The sequence below is a fragment of the Sciurus vulgaris genome (genome assembly GCF_902686455.1).
Source record: "Sciurus vulgaris genome assembly, chromosome: 6".
NCBI classification, from domain to species: Eukaryota; Metazoa; Chordata; class Mammalia; order Rodentia; family Sciuridae; genus Sciurus; species Sciurus vulgaris.
The window spans coordinates 120,071,691-120,095,193 of NC_136466.1; positions in this window are offsets into that span (position 1 = coordinate 120,071,691).

Below are 23,503 nucleotides of genomic sequence, written 5' to 3' on the forward strand. Positions count from 1 at the left end.
ATGATTTATCCTCAAATCTCTCATTTATAGATTTCTTGAATCATGAGGAAGGTTTCTTCCTTTCTAAGGGAAAACATTTAAGAGTGAGGTCAAGGTAGAGTCGATAAACATTTGCTCTTGCAATCCCCAGGACTCTTCCTCTTTCCTATCTCTTTGGCTATTTATTTGTTGGAACATAGGAGTCAGGTCCTCAAATCTTATATGTAAGAAGAATAACAGAGTACAACCTGCCTTGCTTTTTAATTCCTTGAAACAAAGACTACTTGGCATTAAACCTAAATCCATGTTTCTTTGCCAGATAATAAATTGTCTTTTTTCTTCATTTTAAAATCATCCTGTCCTTCAGATTATTGCAATTTTCCCAATCAAGTCTAAGTTCAACAACCTCTATAAGTAAATTAGAAAAATGCCCTTGTAGAACTGTAGGCAAACCACCTCCCCCACCATATACTCTGTATATAACCAGGCAGAAAATCTAATTTCCTGTTGTAGGACTCAATACTATACGCCTGAAATTTTGCAGACCTGTATCGCCTGATATTGATTCCAAGGATTGTAGCAGGGTTCTTTTATTCCACTAAAGTCCAGGAAGGAAATCTTAACATAAGTTTCTGTAATAAACATCTGAAAGCAACCTTATGAAAGACGGTGCATCAACTGGAAGAAATTCGGGTTGGAGAATGAGCTGGAGTTCAGTCTCATGTGGATTCTGTATGAACTGAGTACATTTAACCTTGATCCATAATATCTGCTTTTAAGTGAACTGAGATAGCCAACTGAGAAGGATTAGATTTATTTAGCTTTACAGAACAGAACCACCCTCAATTATGGCATGTTATTGGTTACTGAGTTCAGCTTAATATAAAGATATTTAAAATTTGAGATAGCTGCTATCTGGACAAGCGGTAAACTTGTTATTGAAAATACTTTGGAGTCAGAATGAGTGTCAGGGATACTCTAGAGGACTTATATTCTGTCAAGGAATTTGGATTTGATAACAAATCATTTTAAACTTCAAAATAATTCTAAGCTTCCTAATATTTCTGTTGTGTTTTTTGCCAGGGATAATTGTTAACACCATCTCTCTCGTTCTTTGACATCTCACTTCTCTTTTGTTTGGACAGTAACACAGAAGGGAGAAGAGAACCCTAAATCTATTTGTTAGCCACTGGTGGATGGATTCCTGGATGAGCTCTCATGGACACTTTTTCCATATCATTCCTTAGCAGATTATAGGACCATCTTAGGATCGTAACTCCCAGATTCTCACCCAACTTTCTTGTGACTATTTCTTCTGTTCTGAGGTCATGTGTTTGCTCCCTCCATTCTCCCTTCAACCTGGCTTCATGTAACAATTGGTCATCTGAGATGCTAAGCAAGAATTTTATCAGGAGCCTTATAGTGAGCTTCTGTTTCCATTGATATAATTTGCTTTATTGAACAGCAACTTTCATGATTAACTTTTCATCAATCTCATCAATGCCCTCAAATGCAGGGCAGGGGATTGAGTGGCATATTTGGTCTATTTAAAGCCCATTGTCAAGTGGGCCAAAAAAAAGTAAACAACAAGATACCTTGCAAAAAATTCTTCCAATTTTTGGAAATCTTAATGCTACTACTTAACATTTATTGAAAAATTCCCAAGTGTATGAAATCAATTCAGTTTTATGTATAATTTGTGATTTCACTAAGAGGCAAAAGCCATTATTGCCCTATTTCATAGACAAGGGTTTGAGGCATAGAAAAGTCATGAAATTTGCTCCTCCCTACCTAAGTAGTGAATAGTTGTAGTACTGGACATTCAGACACATACAAAACTATATCTTATTAAAACCTTCTCAGCGACCTAACTACATGTTTATGGTTTATGAATCCTTAAAAGAGAAATATCCTATAACATTTATTACAAAAATATTTGCTTATGAGTCTTTTGTGGCACATAATAGGAGTTTTTATTTTCCCTTTGATAAGCTGTATTTTAAATTATCCTTTAGCTACTTCATTTAATCTGTCTTTTTGATTAGAAATTATCCCCTATCAAAAATTTCTAATTAGAGGAACTACCACTGTGAATTTTAACAGAGTATTGTGAAATACTGTTTGAGATTATTTCTTAGGATGTTGCCAAATAGGGCAGACATTATAATGGTATCAGCAACAGGTTCAGATTGAAGTTGTGAATTAGGGACGACTATCATTTGGGGTTGAGTTTAGGGATGGCTCGTTATACAGCAAGAGCAAACAAATATAAAGAGAACACATGTGAGATTTGCAGACTCTAAGAAATGAATGACAGATATAATCCTACTGGATGTTATCTGAGCCATAGTTTATTGGATTTCTTCTAAATCTGTGGATTGAGGAAAAGTTCTATGAGAGGTGGCCTAGTGATGTGGCCTTGTGGTGAGGCTTCAAGGATTACCTCAGCCATTCCTATGTTAAGAGATGACAGATTGATTCTGCCTACTCTTTTTAGTTGGGGCTTTAAAAATAAGTTTACTTAAAACATTGATGTGGCTGCTAGTATGCTAATTTTAAGTCCTTTGGGTATAAATCCAGGAGTGGGATAACTGGGTCAAAAGGTGGGTCCATTCCAAGTTTTCTGAGGATTCTCCACACTGCTTTCCAGAGTGGCTGCACCAATTTGCAACTCCATCTGCAATGTAAAAGTGTGCCTATTTCCCCACATTCATGCCAATATCTATTATTGTTTGTGTTTTTGATAATAGCCATTCTAATTCAATTCACAATAGCTAGATTTTGGAACCAACCTAAATGCCCTTCAACAGATGAATGGATAAAGAAACTGTGGTATATATGTACACATGGAATATTATTTAGCCATAAAGAAGAATATTATGGCATTTGCAAATAAATGGATGGAGTTGGAGAATATCATGCTAAGTGAAATAAACCAATCCCAAAAAACCAAAGGCCCAATGATTTCTGAAAAGTGGATGATATATAATGGGCGTGGGAGGTGAGAAGAATGGAGGAACTTAGATTATGTAGAGGAAAATGAGAGGGAGGAGGGGGATATGAAAAATGATGGAATGAGACAGACATCATTACCCTATGTACATGTATGATTACATGAATGATATGAATCTACATTGTGCACAACCATAGAAATGAAATGATGTACCCCATTTGTGTACAATGAATCAAAATGCAGTCTGTAAAAAAAATCAAATAAATAAATAAATAAATAAATAAAATAAAAATAAGTTTACTACTGCATTCTGCAACAATGGGTACAAAAATAAGTTTTTCCTGAGGATTGCAACATTATGCCCCAGGCTGGAATATACCCAGAATTGAAACCAGACTAAATGGATTTCAGACACTTGGCATTTAGTGGCCTTACAGATAGAGTTTAAGAAGAGTTGATAATCAATGGGAAGGGTGCTAAACCTCACGACCGGGCATGTATGATGCCCATGTGAAGACACAGATTATGACTACATGAAAGGACAGGTAACTTCACCTCGGGCTATCCCTCTAGGCCTGTCATGACACCAGAAAAGAAAGCCCAAGAAACTGCTGGAGACTCCTGCTCTCAGGAGGGGGTCCTACCTGAAGGTGACACAGAAGAGGTCAAGTTCAGAAGTAGAATTTCCTTAATTTCAGTTGTCTGAAGTGCAGGAGAGCGCTTTTGTTTCAAGAGTCAATAAGTATTTCATGTTGGCAAATTCCTTGAGTTTGATTAAATTGTTTATCCATGAGTACAAACCAAGTGACTCTTATAATATTTGTAGCATCCTTTGAGCTCAGTTACTACTACAAAATAGGGTTTCTCTATATTCATGGAACATTAAGAAATACCTATGTTCACCTTCACTTCAGCTTAAGTTTCATGAGCAAAAGTAGTTACGAAGGCTGAGGAGCGCTTTTTATCCCACATGAAGTTAAATTGTTACTAATCTGCTTTAGTAACTGAATATATCCCTAAATTGATGGCAGAGTTCTAAATCATTCAAGATGAAGCTTGAAACTCAGATAAAAGCAACAACAACACCAGCCCCCAGAGCAATGTTGGTAGCAGTTACTGAAAGGACACAAAATGTGTTTTATATTTCAATAAATTGAGACTCTTAAACTGAATACATTTTGGTGAAATCTCTTCAGTTAACCTGAACTGTGAAACTGTTTGACACAATTTTGAAGTTTCACGAGAATGATTCCTTTTATTTAAAAAATCAATCTATTGATTCTTTTGAATTGTTTTTTGTTTCAATTTCATTGATTTCAATTGATTTTAATTATTTCCTGTCTTCTACTGCTTTTGGTGGTTTTTTCTAGGACCTTGATATGTAATGTTAGGTTATTTAGCAATTTTCTATTGTTTTGAAGGAGCTCAATGCAACACACATTTTTTTGAGAATTGCCTTCATAGCGTCCCAGAGATTTTGATATGTTGTGTCACTATTCTCATTTACCTCTTTTTTCATCTGATTTCTTCTGCTATCCATTGGTTATTCAATAACATGTTTAGTCTCCAGTTGTTAGAATATCTTCTATTTTTTCATTTCTAATTTAATTCCATTATGCTCTGATATAATGCAAAGTATTATATAAAGTATTAAATAAAGTATTTTTTTGTATTTGCTAAAGAGTTGGTTTGTTGCCTAAGATATGGTATATTTTAGAAGGATCCATGTGCCGCTAAGAAAGTGTATTCAATCATTGGATGAAATACTGTCAAGTCTAAATTATTGAGTTATTCTATAGTTTCCTTTTTTCATGGTAATGAGAGAGAGAGAGAACTCAAATTACTAAAATTTGTGATGAAAAAGGAAATATCACAATGGACACTACTGAAATGCAATAATCAAACTATTCTGAAAGTGTATAATCTAATAAAATAGAAAATATTAGATATTGACAAATTTCTAGAGACATATGACCTATACAAATTATATAAAAAGGACATAGGCAATTTAAACAAATCAATTTCAAGCAGTGGAATCAAAGATGCTATCAAATGTCTACCAACTAAGAAAAGCCCAGGACCAGTTGGATTCTTGGTCAAGTTCTACAAGACCTTCAAAGAAGAATTAACACCAATAATCCTCAAATTATTCCATGAAATGGGAAAGGAGGGAACCCTTCCAAACTCATCCTCTGAGGCTAGTATCACCTTGATACCATAAACCAGATGAAGACAACCAAGGAAAAAATTTTCAGACCAATATCCCCAATGAACACAGATGCAAAAATTCTTAAAATTCTCATAAATCCCATACAAAAACATATTGGTGTGCCATGATCAAGTGGGGTTCATGCCAGGGATACAAGGTTGGTTAAACATATGGAAATCAATAAACATAATTCATCACATAAATTTAAAGAAAAGAATCACATGAGTATCTTGATAGATCCAGAAAAGACATTTGACAAAATACAACACCAATTTATGTTCAAAACACTAGAAAAACTAGGAATAGTAGGAACATACCTCAACATTGTGAAAGCTATCTATGTTAAACTCAAGGCCAACATTCAAAATGGAGAAAAATTGAAAGTATTCCTGCTAAGAACTGGAATAAGACAGGGATGCCCTCTTTCTTCACTTCTATTCAACATCATTGTAAAACTCTATTCAGAGCAATTAGAAAAAATTAAGAGGATATGAATAGGGAAAGAGATTCAAACTATCCCTACTTGCCAAAGACATGATCCTATATTTAGGAGACCCAAAAAAACTTCACCAGAAAATTTCTAGAGTTCATTAGGAGTTCAGGATATAAAATTAACACACATAAATCAATTGCATCCTTATTTATCAATGATGACATCAACTGAAAGAGAAACTAGAAAAATTACCCCATTCTCAATAGCCTCAAAAAAAAAAAAAAAAAAAAAACCTCAGGAATTAATCTAACAAAAGAGGTGAAAGACCTCTACAATGAGAACTACAGAACACTAAAGAAAGAAATTAAAGAAAACCTTGGAAGATGGAAAGATCTTCCATGCTTTTGGATAGGCAGAATTAATATTGTCAAAATGGTCATACTACCATAAGCACTATACAGATTTAATGCACCATCTTAGATTGGCCCTTGGTTACAACCAAGTAGCCTTTTTCTTCATAATAAGAATGTTTGTGCTCAGCTATCTCTAGTTTGGTTACCCACAAAACAACTGAGTGACCTATAACTTTCCAAAATACATAACAATGTATTTTGACATTATAAATGCATGGAGTACAACTTCCCTATTCTGGTTGTGCATGATGTGGAATTACTTTGGTCAGGTATTCATACATGAATATGTATGTAGATACGAAAGTAATGTTTGGTTCATTCTACTAACTTTCCTACTCCTAATCCCCCTCCTTGCTTTCATTCCACTTTGTCTAATCCAAAGTATTTTTATTTTACCCTACCCCACCTCCATTTTGTGAATTAGCATCCACATATCCACATATCAAAGAAAGTTCAACCTTTGGTTTTTTGGAATTGTCTTACTTCACTTAGTGCGAAAGTCTTCCTCCATTCTTGCCCCCCTCCCTAACCCTAACACTAACACTAACTCCTCCCACCCTCCTAATAAACATAACTGCAAGTGAAGCCTAGGATGGGTGTACATAACTGCATATTGTATACAGTGATTTCCCCCCCCCACAATGAAAGTGCTCTTTTAACTGAAAATTGCATTTTTCACTATAATTAGAAAGTCGTTCAGCTCTCTTAATCGAAGCCTTCTGCTGTGTGACTGTCTCAAGAATTCTTGGTTGAGAAGTAGAATTTTTGAACTTTGAGAATTCATTGTTATGAGGATATGTAGATACATTAAATGATGCACTTCTAGCAAATGAAGAGCAAATGAACTAAGGAATAAGTTCATTGAATGCCTGAGAAAATCACCATTTTTAAATACTTGGTTTTTTTTAGAATGTTCATACTCAAATAGTAAATTCATTGTTAATTTTGTGAGATCAATTTGTCTATGAAGTTCAAAACATTATGAATCTATATTGTGCAAACATTTAAAAAGAAATGGCATAGTATATGGGATACCAGTGTGCCACAGTGAAAAGTTATGAAAAACATTTCCACTAATTTTTATCATTTTAGATAAGTCAATCAACCATTCTACATGTTTTTTTTTTTTTTTTTCTATCTTAGGAACCTTTATAAAGTTCTGAGTGTTAAGTGAGAGAACAGGAGAGTATGCTTGTGGGGTATTCCTACTAAGAGCCTCTGCTTTTGAACGCTTTGCCTCTTTCAAAGTCAGATTCACCACCTGCTTTCTCTACTAAACCCAAATCTCTGAGCGTCTGGTCTACCTGTAGTAATCTACAGATTCTTCAGTGGACTGCCACCTAATCCATTAATGGCTTATACATACAGAAAGGTGGACACCAGGAATTATGTGATTGTAACCAGTTCACAGAGAGCATGAAACAACAGTGTGACAAGTGACCTCATGGTGAATTGCAGTGTTCCAAGAAAATTCAGACAGATAGACCTTGGGTAAGAGAGAAGATGTCTACAAACAAAGAGAAAGTCAAAGGAATTATAGGTGAGGGCACAAAGGGGCAGAGTTGAGTGAGAAACATATCAAGGAAGCAATGATTTGACTCAGCTTGCAGAAGTCTCTTGTATTGGTTCACCAGGGCTGAAAAAAACAGAATACTGTGGACTTGATGCTTATTCTGCAAAAATTTATTTTCTCACAATTCTGGTGGCTAGAAATCAAATATCTAAGTGCCAGGGTTGATTTTGTGTGTGTGTGTGTGGCCTCTCTGTGTGGACTTCTTAGTCCTCCCATGGCTTTTCCTATATGCACACATCCTCGTGTCTCCTCCCCAGCCCAATTGGATGAAGACCGTACCTTGATAATCTCATTTAAGTTCATCTAATTCCTTAAAGGTCCTATCTATTTGGTCACATTAGGATTAGGTCTCCAACCTATGAATTTTGAGGGAAAAAATGTTGGTTTATCACCATTGTAAAATAGTTAGAAAATATTGCCCCAGCAATTTCTTCACTAATCTCGTTCTATCTGCTTTTTCCTGACTAAATATCAATAACCAATGAAATCCATGCCTGTGATTCATAACACTGGACAATTCATGACGATTAGGTGCACTTCTGTGTCTCTTTCCTCTCTACTTTTTTTTCAAAAATATACGTAATTAAGGGTGTGATCTTATACAGATGACTTTGATTTTGTTTGGAGAGACTTAAAAGTAAGTCACTTTTGACAGGGACAAAAGATTCAAAGAATTAATATTTATAGTTGTGACGTCCCTGGCTTTGTAAGAAAGATTCTTACAAAGAAAAATGTTCTGGCAGCTTTTGATTCTGAACCTCAATGGTGCTAAGAATTTAGAAGGAGATAATATGAAGATACTCAAGACTACAGTGGGTATCTGTTGACCATTTCTTATGGGTTAGCTGCTCACTGCAATCTCACTGGGTATATACTGGACTATATTTCCCACTCCTCCACACAGACAGCTGTGTCTACATGACTGACTACAGCCAAAGGAATTTGGGCAAAAGTAATAAACACCACACTAAGCCTGGCCACACAACTTTATAACCATAGACCTAGAGTGCATGAAGAGGCAAAACTAATCTACAGTGTTAAGAGTTATTGCAGGTAGTTTCGGGGCAGAGGGACCTTGGAAGGTGGTTTGTTCATGTTGAGTGCTTTCTTCCTTAACCTGAATGTGGAAGGGATTCTTGCCTGATATCTTTTCACATTCCCAGATTAAAATGTTATAAAGTTCAGTTTTTCCAATTAAGAGAACAATGATTTTTTTTTCCTGAAATTTTTACTTTTAGTCTCTAAAGTTTCCTGAAGGAACTTCAAGTAGTCAGAAGAGCTGGATTATGGTCCACACTGTCACTAACCTGCAGTATCAAATACCTTTTCTGGGTCTGTTTTTCTGTTGCAAGAGCCAGACAATCCATAGGAACCTTGCCAGGACTAACAATCCACAGATAAAGGTTAGTGGGGGTTTGTATTAAGATTTTTCCTCCTAATGAAGGTGGATATGCTGTCCTCATCTCTGGGGCATGGGCTGGACATAACCCAGACTCGGTGATTTTGTGATTTCGCTATTGTAGCTTTGTGCAGGAAAGCATGCATTTCTTTGTACCACATGCAACTACTGGGGTATAAGGAAGTTGAAATTATTCAGAAGACCTGGCTTTATGTCATTTTGCTGCTTACAAAGTTTGTGAATTTGGTCATTATATGCTATCTGGCATAACTCACTGCTTCTCATTTGGGAAGGAGAACCCCAAATTGCAAATGAAACTATTCCTCATATAAAACTATAGTTCTTTAATGATGAAATATAAACATGATAGTACTTTACTGTGTAACTGTAGAGTATTACAACTTTGAAAACTTTAGTTTTGGGTATTGGTGTATTAATAGAGAAGGCATAAGAGATCATGTGTTTTTACAATCCAATATCAGACACTCCTGCTCATAATACTTTCCTGTCATCCCTTATTTGGAATATCACTGGAGTCAAATGCCCAGTACTTCCTTTTCTTGAATGCCTAGAATTAGCACTTATATCAGAAATTCTTGGATTCATGCTAAATATTTCTATTTCCTTTTTGATAAAATTTGAATCACATTGATGCCCCATCTATAACCATTATTGCTGAAAACTCCTTTAAAATGTTTAGCCAGTGAATCTGATTTCCTTTCCTAAAGGCGTTTTAATTTCTTTTGGAACCTTAAGGAGAGATTAAAGACCATCATTTTCAAGTGATTTTTTGTGGTGCTGGGGATTGAACCCAGGGCCTTGTGCTTGGGTGGCAAGCACTCTACCAACTGAGCTATATCCCCAGTCCCTCAAATGATATTTTTGAACTACACAAATATGTACAAAAAAGAATGCACTCTGGTAAATTACTGGAATGACTCTTTTATGCTAATTTGAACACAGACATATTGGAATGAGTTTATTGCCTCTGAGCACCTACAGGGTGTTACCAAAGGCCATGCAAATGAGACGTTGCATCCCAATGAGTATGTAAGTTTCAAAATGAAGAGAAAATTTATTTTGGGGGTTTCTTCTCTCAAATGCATTGCAGTCATTGCAGTTGGCAACTAAATTTGCTAATGACTTAATATGAAAATCACCATCTGTAATCACACAAAAAACTTGTTTGCTTTGTTCAGCCTATTTCTGTAATAAACAAACATTAAAAATGTAATTGGTGTAATTTAACTCAAATTTTAGAGAAGTTCTGGGGATAAAAATAACTTTGGGCTAATAAGTATATCTAGTGAAAACTTGTTTAAACAATAATTGTTGCATTAAATGGTTTGTGATGTTGATGTTTAAAATATCCAGAAGACTTAAAAAAGCAAGATGTTTTACCCAGCCACCAGCAAAACCTGGGAAATTTAATTGAAAGCAGCTGATGCAGTGATAATGCCAGGCCTCAGTTAAATGTCAATGGGAAAAGAACTGTTGGTATACTTGTTTTTTTGGTTGTTGCCTTTTTTTTTTTTTTTTTTTTTTTTGCCAGATAGAAACTTGATTTCAAGAAAGGAAATTGCTTCAGAGGAGAAACCAACAGGAACTGTACGTTTCTAAAGACTACTGGGGGTTAGGCTAGCAACTCTGATAAGCAAGCCAGAGACCAGGTTAACTTTAGATACTGTGCTTCTTAATTACATTATTTTTGAGACATTAGAACATTCATTCTTTTAAGCACCCAGGCCAACATAAAAAGGAACTAGAAGCACTTTTTTCAATCAAGTTCAATTGCACATCAAATATTTGAGTAGCTTTTACGGGTAGGCATGGATACAAATGTAAAGAAAATACTTCTCATACTAGACAAAGGTTCTAAAAACATACAATGGAGAAAAGATAGCCTCTTCAACAAATGGTGCTAGGAAAACTGGAAATTCATATGCAACAAAATGAAATTAAACCTCTCTCTCACCCTGCACAAAACTCAACTCAAAGTGGATCAAAGACCTTGGAATCGGACCAGAGGCCCTGCACCTAATAATAGAAGAAAAAGTAGGTCCAAATCTTCATCATGTCGGCTTAGAACCAGACTTCCTTAGCAAGACTCCAAAGCACACGAAATCAAAGCAAGAATCAATAAATGGGATAGATTCAAACTAAAAAGCTTTTTCTCAGCAAAGGAAACTATCAACAATGTGAAGAGAGCCTACAGAGTGGGAGAAAATCTTTTGCCACACATACTTTATAGATTCTGCAGATTAGTGATCTAAAGAACTCAAACTTTACACCAAGAATACAAATGACTCAATAAATGGGCTAAGGAAATGAGTAGACACTTCATAGTGATTCACAAGCAATCAATGTATATGAAAAAATGTTCAACATCTCTAGTAATAAGAGAAATGCAAATCAAAACTACCCTAAGATTCCATCTCACCCCAATTAGAATGGCGATTATCAAGAATACTAGCAACAATAGGTGTTGGTGAGGATGTGGGGATAAAGGTGCACTCACACATTGCTGGTGGGGTTGCAAATTAGTGCAGCCACTCTGGAAAGCGATGTAGAGATTTTCTAAAGAGATTCTTTAGAAAACTTGGAATGGAACCACCATTTGACCCAGCTATCCCACTCCTTGGCCAATACCCAAAGGACTTAAAATCTGCATACTACAGAGATGCAGCCACATCAATGTTCATAGCTGCTCAATTCACACTAGCCAGACTGTGGAACCAACCTAAATGTCCTTCAATAGATGAATGGATAAAGAAACTGTTGTATATATACACAATGGAATATTACTCAGTCATAAAGAATAAAATTATGGCAGTTTCAGGTAAATGGATGGAATCGCAGAATATCATGCTAAGTGAGATAAGCCAATTCCAAAAAAACAAAGGCCCGAATGATCTGATAAGTGGATGATACATAATGAGGGATTGGAGGGAGGCAAGAATGGAAAAAGGATGGATTGTATAGAGGAAAAAGAAGGGTGGGGAGGGGGTGAGGGGAAGGAAAAATAACAGAATGAGACATACATCATTACCCTATGTACTTGTATGATTACACAAATGGTATGACTCAATGTACAATCAGAAAAACAACAGTTGCACCCCATTTGTGTACAATGAATCAAAATTAAAAAAAATTAAAAACAAAGAAAATACTTGGGTTTCAAGAATCTTCTATGAAGGAAAAGAAAACCACAGTTTTAATATATTAAGTGTGGAATAGCCAGAGAGCTACCTAGTATGCATTAGGCCTTGGGTTCTATCCCCAGCATGATCCCAACCCCCACACAAAAAATAAATATCTGGATACTTAAACAGCACCAACTAAATGATGTTCAATCACTCAGATTACCCCCAAATGGGATACACCTTGTGCTTAAATCTGAGGGGGTTCTGTGTTAACAGAATGTGGCAGAAATGATATTGTATGACATTTGAAGCTAAACAAAAAGAAAGCATGAAGCTTCTGCTGTGGTTTCTTGAAACAATCAATCTGGGCCCAGTCACATGAACAACTACCTCCAAGTGGTCGCTATGTGAGGAAATAGGAAGACAGCCATGATAAATACCTCCATCCATTAGAACTATCCCAACTCACCTTCTAGGCACCAGTATGCAGAAACCATCTCAGACATTCTAATCCCAGTAGATACCAATGGAGAAGAACCAAATCTTAAAATATATAGTCCTCATTAATCTTCAGAAATCTCTTGCTTTTTGAGCCACCTCAACTGAGGCAGCTGGTATCTTTAAGAATAAATCATTGCTGCTGTGTACAAATTCTGGAACCACAGAATGATGTGTTAAATGTTTTATCATACGAAGTTGAGGGGTAGTTGATATAGAAATAAGCAGAACAGAAATTAAGTTCAATGCAGAATCAATTCATTTTTCAGATCAGCAAAGACTAAAAAATTGATTTCCCAAATACCTACTTTCTTAGGAAGCCATTTGAGAATATGGAATAGCCAAATAATAGCACAAAATGTTGATCCAATCAGGAAAAAAGTGAAGTTGTAATAGTCATATTGTTCCAAGGGAAGAACAGTTGTGCGTTGAAGAAAACTGACAGAAGCTAAGGAGAGGAGGCTTATCAAGAAAGGGGACTCTTAAGAATTGGATGATGAGGTTGAAGCTTACAGTGAAACAATTAGTGCAGGAAGAAAATGAAGGCAAGTCCAAGTTGCAGAAGCAACAATAACAATCTGTATGTAAGAAGAAATACAATAGTATATCTGGCAATGCAATGGAGTATCTATAATCACAATGATAAAAATATTGAAGATTTTTTCTCCAATTCTTAGTACCCATGGTTAGGTAAATTATGAGACTACAATTATAGTTGCAAAATTTATATTTGGTTTCAGCTAACAGATCTCTACACTGAAGGCATAAAAATGAGAAAACAACCAGAGGGAGTCGAGGGGAGATTTGTTAGGAAAATATTTCACAACAGTTCTGTGGTTAAAGGATTTTATCTAGAGTTGATGAAACGAGGAAAAAATAATGTTCATAAACCTTCAAAGATAAGCAGTAGAGAATTTAAAATTAAGGTGAAATTATACTTGGTGGTCTTAAAGTGTGTGCATGACAGGTGTCAAGTGAATATCAACAGGTAATCACTAAGTATGTCAAGAAATAACTGAAAGCATATTTAGCAATCTGGAGGATCCAGCTAAAGAAATTTACAATGACTTTTCTTTGGAACACAACCAAGGGTTGTAAGAGATGGAACAGATACATTCTTATAAATTTTTTGTGTATCCTAAATATTTTAAACTTATTGCTTTCTAATTTTTCAACATAATTTACTAACATTTTTAAGGACTCAGTGGAAAATAATGAATTACTTACATGAATACCAAGAAACTTTAATGAACATATTTTGTTATACTTGCTGTAGGTATTTAAAACAATAAAGAATTAATAATATTCTTGAAACCACTTGGTACTCTTGCAAATCCTGTTTCCCCACACTTTTTTCACCATCAGTAAGCACTATTACACTTTACAAATGCGAAAATATTACTCATCTTTTTGTAACACACATTGTATTTGTGAAATTTATCAAGATAACACATGATTTTAGATCATTTGTTACACTTTGTAAATGTATACTAAAATCTTTTCCTGTTGGTAAACAGCATTTGCATTAGTTCTTTACCTAGAAATTTACTTATCATATATGCAAATTAGCATATTTCTGTGGAGAGTAGAAATACTGGGTGAATTTTTGCCATTTTTCAAAATTTCATTCAATTTTTTTCTGTGATTTAACTTTGCCTATTAATATATATAGTTTTAAAGTTGTACTTTCTTGGAAAAAATATGCAGGTCATACATGTTTTAAGCAACTCTCAGCTTGTCTACTTACTATCACTTCTGATATGATTTGATTTCACAATTTGCTTCTGTTCATGAAATGCTTTTGTTTTTTTAACCAGTGCTGGGGATTTGGGCCATTTCAGCCTTGTGAATGCTAGATAAGTACTCTGTCACTGAAACTACATCTCCAAACCAGAATGCCTCCTTTGTCCATTTTAAAATAAAATCTAATTTAGTCCCTATAAATATAACAATGCAATAACTATCCTAACTGGATATTCTAGTTTAAAACAATGTAGTATTCTTGAAACACACAACCTGTTTATAATCTAATTCATATTCAATATTAAGGCTTTCTTTTTTTTGAGGATTACAAATCTTCTTGCTTGACTTACAAACTTGTTGTATTATTCTTTATTAAATTTATACTAACACCATACAATAAATATGGGAGACATTTTTTCTTTTCTGAAAAAAATGTGTTGAATTAGAATTACTTGTTCCATGAATGTTTAATAAAGACCACTAAAATTTTCAGAATTTGTTTTTATTTGGAGGCTTATCATTATTTTTTTAACAGATTTAATTTTCATAATGCTATGGGGGTTATTTTTAAATTTTCTCTGGGTTTCATCATATTGTATTTTTTTAGAGCTTGCCCATTTCACCTATATGTTCAAATAAACCAATATAAATTGTAAAAAAATTTTATGGCCCTAATCCCTGTTAAATTTATATTTATGACTTTTTTGCAACATATAACTATATTTTGAGGATTTTTTTTTTCTTTTTGTGAAGGCTTGGTCAATCTTAAGAATTATGTCAAAGAGCCATGTTTAGCGTTGTTAAACTTCTATTTGTTTTCCGCTTGATTTATATTTGTTACTTTTATTCCCTCTTTACATTTTCTTTAGGTTTATTGTTTCCTTATTTCCAAGGCAAGAAAATTAGCACATTAATTCTTTGTATTTGTTCTAATTAGTTACACATGAGAGCAGAATGCTTTTTTTTTTCAGTACTGGGGATGGAACATCAGGCATTTTTGACATATCATACATAAGTGAGTATAACTTCTCATTCTTGTTGTACATGATGTAGAATCACACTAGTCATTATAATATATGTACATAGAGTAATAATGTCTGATTCATTTTATCCTTCCTACCTCCATACCCCTCCCCTCCCTTCACTCCCCTCTGCCTATTCCAAAGTAATTATTTTTCCCTAGACCCCCCTCCCTTATTGTGAATTAGATCTACATATCAGAAAAACATTCAACCTTTGATTTTTTAGGGATTGCCTTATTTTGCTTAGCATGATATTACCCAGCTCCATCCATTTACCTACAAATGCCATAATTTCATTCTTTAAGGCTGAGTAATATTCTATTGTGTATATGCCACATTTTCTTTATCTGTTCATCTGTTGAAGGGCATTTAGGTTGTTTTCATTGTTTGGTTATTGTGAATTGAACTACTGTAAACATTGATGTGGCTGTGTCACTGTAATATGCTGATTTTTAAGTCCTTTAGTTATAAGCTAAGTAGTGGGGTAACTGGTCAAATGGTGGTTCCAGTCCAAGTTTTCTGAGGAATCTCCATACTTCTTTCCATAATGTTTGTCTAATTTGCAGTCCCACCAACAATGTTGTACCATTTTCCCCACATCCTTGACAACATTTATCGTTGCTTGTATTCTTGATAATTTCCATTTTGACTGGAGTGAGATGAAATCTTAGGGTAATTTTGATTTGTATTTCTCTAATCGCTAGAGATGAACACTTTTTTTCCCCATATATTTGTTGACCCATTGTATTCTGTGAAGTGTCTGATCAGTTTCTCAGTCCATTTATTGGTTGAACTATAACCAATAACGTGAAGAGAACCTACAGAAAGGGAGAAAATCTTTACTTACATGCACCTCAGAGCATTAATCTCCAGGATATATAAAGAACTAAGTTCAACACCAAAAAAGCATTCATTCTTAATCACAAGAAAAGTCTGGAGATCTTTCCAGGTGTGAGACCAAGCGGGATGGTGATGCTAGGCCAAGCTAGGTATTTTGGAGCTACTATACTAGCAAAGGGAATTCAATCAAAATTTTATGGACAGGGTTGATATGCATAGGTTCAATTTTTAATAAGTAACTGAAAAATCGTTTGGAGGAATCAGAGGCAAGATTTAAGCAACCTTGTTAGTGGACAACTTCAGAATCCTTACATAAGCCATAACGCAGACCTGATATAGAAGGTGGTGCTAGTGAGTATGGAAAAGTATGGATTGATTCAAGAAATATTCCAGATGATATCGACTGAAAATCTGAGTGGATTTAATTATTCACTCTTCTGCCACTTCTCAGATGCGGCATCCCCAGTAAGACAAAAGTCATGGGCTTCTACAATTGTTAGACTCTTTAAGGTTAATAGAGTAAGTGGCTGGAAAGCAACCAAGGTTGCAATGCTCCGTTGTCTTCTGCCCATATCAGCTCCACTTCATGAAGCATGAAACCCCAAGAGTAATGCTGGATAATGATTTAGTTAATTCCCCGTAAGTGGATGCTCTTCAATGTTCCAAACATCTTGCTCAGTTTGCTTCTATCATGGTTTAGAAGAGGATTTGAGTCTTATTAGGAATGAGAAGTTGAGTTTCAAGGTTAGGGTCTACTTCTTGGCATCTATCCATTAGATCCCAGGATTTTATTCTACAATGAAATAAAATGCAAACATATCAAAATATTTAGAATTATCTGAAGGAAATAGGAAATAGATTCTGACTAATTGCTTTAGCTCTTTAAGACAATGAAGTTCCAATTATATACTCTGCATACAAAATGGACCATATGTCTTAAAAAGAACTTACATCAAACAGAGGTGGAGAAACAAAGGGGAGTCTGAGAGCTGGAGGAGGATTCTGAGAACATTTTGCTTATGGAGAATAATGGTTTTAATAAACCTCATTTTTTAAAAGTAGCTTTAATCATCCTTAGATATCCAAAGGCATAATATGGTTATTGGAGGAAAAACTTTCTTCAAAGAGTTTTCATTTGTAGGAACTGCTTATTTAGCACATCCACGTGGTTACATTAAATGCATAGGTTTCCTTTATCTTCGCTGTCACAGGTGAAGCCAGTGAAAGTGTGTTTGAAAAAAGTTTTGATCTTACTATTTTTTTAGTTGCCATTTTAAGATCTGAGTTAGAAATTATTTCATTTATTCTCACTTTTCTTTGATAGAAAGATACCAGATAAGAAAGAAGACTTTACATAATATTTATTAGAAAAACAGTAAATTATCTTTCACTTTATTTTCAGAAAGTTGGGAAAATCATCTCCTGAATGGTGCGAGGCCAGGGTGGGGGTGTTCTCTCCTTCATGGGAACGAGAGTGGTACAAATATTTAACAATCGCAGTCCTCTCCTCCCGCAGATTTCGTCTTCCTGGAGTAGTGGGGGTGCCCCATGGATAAATCCAGTACAATGAAATGAAATAATGGGTTGGATTTTGTTCTATTTTAGTCTTCAGTATCTTTGAGAACTGTATTGCCTTTAAAGGGACAAGATATACGTAAAATTTCAAATTCCTTTTTTAAATATCATTCAGTTCTTGTGATAAATGCTCACAAATAGAGACATGTAAATCACCAAAATACATCTTTCTCAAAGTCGCACTGTGTTTTGGAATATCCAAGATTTCATAAAGCATTTCTTCATCCTGTAGTCATTAAAACACTGCTTCAACAAGTCTTCATCCTTCTCCAGAAACTCACTAATTCCCCTATACATTAATATAACTGTCTCAGATAAAATAACATTGACTTCAAGATTTTCCCTTTCTCCCCTTTATGCCAATTATATATATATATATGTATATATATATACACATATATGTATATATATATATAATTTTTTTTTTAAATCTGGAGACAAACTTGTTACAAATTCATAACAACATTGGTAGAGATCTTCTGGTTTCCAAGTTCAAGGCATTCATTGTGGATCTAGTAGTTTATATCTTACTGGGAAATGTGTTCTACTTTTAAATTATGTTCAACTAATATTAAACAGTACTACCTTAATTTTCTTTAGGTATGGTGCTATATTTACAATGGTAAAAATGGTGAAGTATATCTTACTAGCCAGGGTAATTGGAAGCATTAAACACAAAGAAGCACACAAAAGAACTGACTACTCAATTTGTTTTTCTAGAGCATATCTTTATCAAACATCAACAAATATTTGATATTAATGTCAATGAATGCTAGCTAGGTAGAAGTTTTAACTCATGTAACTATAATACCAACTTCAAATATATTTTGAATATATTTTGCAAATATATTTCCCATAGGACTGATTCAAATGTGAAAAAACCTATAATGCAATCTACATGCCAGTTTTCCATCAGCTTGCTGCTTGTAGTTTTCCACTTTTGCCAGTATTAATTGCCCTGTTGCTGTTGAAGGAGGCTTATTTGTGTTATGTGCACATTTAGCGATAAAATTTAGTATTTTAATGGAGCATTCATCAACACTGAAGTTAAAAACTCTTAATTCTCATCTGCTTCTAAAATATTCTGATGTCAGGAACTCTTCTATCACATATCAATCATTGCCTACTTTTGTAACTATCAATAACTCTGGACTAGATTTCAATCACTAGGATTTTACTAGGAGTAAAATTCAAACCAAATATGAAAGTGTACATACATGGCCAGCTTTTGCTCAAGACTTAACTAATTCTCTTAAATACAGAAACTATTTAAAGTGCACATATGAAAGTGGGAATTAACAAGAGGTGAATATGGTAAAGATTCAAATTGCAACAAACTATTAGCATCAGTGAAGAGACAGAATAGAAGCTACCAGAGGGAAGAAAACTATGGGCCAAAGGAGAACAGGTGGGGAATTTAGTTTCTATTCCTGGTCTTTGTGATGTGCTTTAATCTTCAAGTTAAACTCTTTTTTTTTTTTTTTTTTTTTTTGTCTATTTGTATTTTTTCTGAAATGAGTGACATAAAGTCACTGAAATGTCAATAAAACATTAAAAGAAAAAAAATGTACAGTAGTTCTGAGATCTTGAGTAACTGACATAGGTCAACATGTGGATATTTTCAAAAAGCGACAGAAAGATCATGATTTGCCTATGCTGTCCCTAGAGTTTTGTCTGTCACCCTACATAAATTCAGAGATAAATCCTTATACATGATTATATCCAAATGAGGACTAGAAATCTTTGTTCCAGGGATTGAGCCCAGGGGTGCTTTACCACTGAGCTACATCCCTGGCCTTTTTATTTCTTATTTTTATTGTGAGATGAGGTCTCAGTAAGTTGCTTAGGGCCTCACTAAGTTGCTGAGGCTGGCTTTGAATTTGCAATCCTCCTGCCTCAAACTCTCAGGTCACTGAGATTACAGGTGTGCACTACTGTGCCCAGCAGGAGTCATTTTTTAAAAAGTTTACAGTAGCACTTTACTGGTTTGATCTCCCCATCCTAGAAAAAAAAAATGCACTTCTCTAGTCTTTATTAGATTTATATTCTCTAGCCTCTCCTAGCCAATACTAGAAGCAGGTAAAATGACTTTGATAAAAGTATGTATTGAAGATGACATTTTGTGACATTCCTTTGGAACAAAATATACCATGTCATCTTGTTTAGATTTCAGATTATTGCATTTTATTACATTTCAAATATTTTCAATGGGGACAAATGATCCTTTTTCTATTAAAATCTTTAAACTCAAAAGTAATTATTTCCTTTGACATTTTATGATCAAAGAATTAAATAATATTGGAAACAATATTTAGTGCTTATATACTAGGCACTGCCATTTGCTTTGTATTTTTTTTTAAATTATGAATTTAAACTGGTAACTAAAATATAATCGTACAAATTTATGGTTTACCATGTGATATTAAAATACATGCATATATTGTGCAATGCTTAAATCAGGTTAAACTTATCTACCTCCTCAAGCATTATTCCTTTATGGTGAAAATATTATTGTGGTTTACTGAAATATAACAGTGTAACTGTTATCTCTTCACCTTACTATGCAATAGCACACCAGAATTTCTCACTCCCGTCCAACTGTAACTTGGTACCCATCAATCAATTGCCTCTCCTTCATTCTCCTTAGCTTGTGGTAACCACCATTGTTCTCTGACTTCTATGAGATTGACTTTCTTAGAGTCCCCACAAGTGAGGTCATACAGTATTTGTATTTCTGTGCTTGACTTTATTTCCTTTAGCAGATATCTCCAGTTCCATCCATGTTGTGGTGAGTAACAAGATTTAATTATTTTCATGGCCTGTCAATAGCTAGGTTGTTTCAAGTACTGGTCTTATAAAATAGTTGCTTCTAAAAAGCACAGGACTTTTCTTTAGTGTCTCATTTAAAAACAAATGCTGAAATCAATGTACTTGTACAAAAATACATAAATCAATAGATTGTTTGTTTTCTCAAAGTGAAAATACTCAGAGGTTCACCATTCAACCTGAAATTAGAATCTTCTTTTGAAAACTAAAGTTGTCATGTGGATTTAAATAATTTTTAAATCTCCTGTTGATGGGTTTTATGGTTCTATAAAGTACGACAGAATTAGTTTTACTTTTTGTTAAAGGTAATTTTTTAAATGTTTTTATTGAAATATAAAATACAGTTAACTTCTTAAATTGTCTGAGTACAGCTTGCTATATTATCCTAAAGTTACCATATGAAACTGCCATACAAAAGACATTAGTGAATATTGTAGAATCCTGTTTCTCTTCCAAGTTACTCTTCAGTCTCCTCCTCAAATAATCCACTATCCTGACTTCATATACCAAAAATTAAATTTTTGAATCTTAATAGATAGAATTCTTGATAGAATTCTTGAATCTTAATAGAATTAGTATTTGAATAACGTCTTATTGGATGAATATACTATTCAATGGTCTGTTCTTCTGTTTATCACTGTTTGAATCAATCCTCATTTTTAACTTATGAGTAATGCTCTGAAAAATAATCTTCCATAAACCCTCTAAGGCAAATATGCTCTCCTTGCTGTTAATGGCATACCTAGGAGTGGAATTATGTCATGTAATAGACATGAAGGAAAAATTGATAGAGGGTTAGAGTTGTGGCTCAGTGGTAGAGTGCTTGCCTAGCATATGTGAGCCACTGGGTTCAATTCTCAGTACTGCATGTAAATTAATAAGGTGCATCAACAACTAATAAAAACATAACAAATTGATACTGAGTTTTACAACACAGCCCTTCTAATGTATTGTCCTGCTTTCAGTGAATGCTCTCTGCTGCCCTGCAGCCTTGCCAATATGATACTGTCTTCTGTAAAACTACATCCATTCCGTATGGGTTTTATCCTTTTCCTCACTGGGGTTGTCTAGCAACTATTATGTGTAGTTTCTTTCCATTTATATCCATACAAAAGATTGATGTATAATTTTCTTTTGTCCTAGTTTAGTTTTGGGATTAAGGCCTCATAAACAATTGTAAAGAGTTGCTTTTTATATTCAATGTAAGAGGTGAGAAATATTTTAAAGATAAAACTACCAAAGCAATCTGAGCCAAAAGTTTTCTTTGTGGAAGATTTTAATGAGACCTAATGTATTTAATGATATTAGACTTCTCAGAGTTTGTTTTCCTCATTAGTTTGGATAAGTTGTCCTTCTCTAAGAATCCAGCTTCTTGATCTAACTTTAAAAGTGTATTGAAAAATCATTCTGTTACATTTTGAATACCTGACATGTTGTTCCTTTTATTTTCAGATGTTGGTAAATTTGCCTTCTCCCTTTTAGTCTCTCCAGTGTGCTATTTTTGATCATGTAGATTCCCTCTATTGTATACTTGATTTCCATTTTAGTGTCCAATTTTACTTCTACTTCAGCTATTCTATGTTTAATTTGTGGTGTTCTTGAAGTCATTACCTACCCTATTGACTTGCAGGATTGTTTTGCTTTTCTATGTGTAATGACCTTAATTTTTTATCTACTAAACATTTACAATGGTTTAAATCTCTTGAATCATGACTTTAGCTGCACCCTACATGTTTTAACATATTTTCACTGTCATTCAGGAAAGTATTGAGATCCCCTGATTTTTTCTTTGCCCATAAACTTAGAAATATGTTGCTACATTTTCAAACACATAGAAATTGGTGGTTCCCATCTGCTATGGTTTTTAAGCTTATTTCTACTTTGGTCAGATAACTTGCTTTCCCCATTGAATATGATTTTTTTAAGTACTTTTTATTAAACATTATTTTTACAGACTGAATTTTGATTGTGCACAAATGGGGTACATCTTTTCGTTTCTATGGTTGTACACAATGTAGATTCATACCATTCATGTAATTGTACATGTACATGTGGAATGAGACAGACGTTACCCTAATTTTTCATACCCTACCTCCATCTCATTTCCTTCTACATAATCTTAAGTTCCTCCATTCTTCTCTCACCCTGCACCCACCATCCACATTATATATCATCATCCACTTATCAGGGAAAACATTCAGCCTTTGGATTTTTTGGATTGGTTTATTTCACTTAGCATGATGTTCTCCAATTCCATCCATGTACTGGCAAATGCCATAATATTCTTCATGGTTGAATAATATTCCATTGTGTATAGATACCAGTTTCTTTATCCATTCATCCATTGAAGGGCATCTAGGTTTGTTCCACAATCTAGCCATAGATTGATAAACATTGATGTGACTGTGTTACTGTACTACGCTGATTTTTTTAAGCCCTTTGGGTATAAACCTAGGAGTGAGGTAACTGGGTCAAAAGGTGGATCCATTCCAAGTTTTCTGAGGATTCTCCACACTGCTTTCCAGAGTGGCTGCACCGATTTGCAACTCCACCAGCAATGTGAAAGAGTGCCTTTTTCCTATTGCTTGTGTTCTTGATAATAGCCATTCTAATTGGAGTCAGAGGAAATCGTAGAGTTGTTTCAATTTGCATTTCTCTTATTTCTAGAGATGTGGAACACTTTTTCATATATTAATTGCCTGTATGTCTTCTGTAAAGTGTCCAGTTCATTGGCCCATTTATTGATTGGGTTCTTTATATTTTTGGTGTAAAGTTTTGTAAGTTCTTTATAAATTCTGGAGATTAGTGCTCTATCAGAAGTGTGTGTGGCAAAGATTTTCTCTCACTCTATAGGCTCTCTCTGCATATTGTTTGGATCCTTTGCTGAGAAAAAGTAT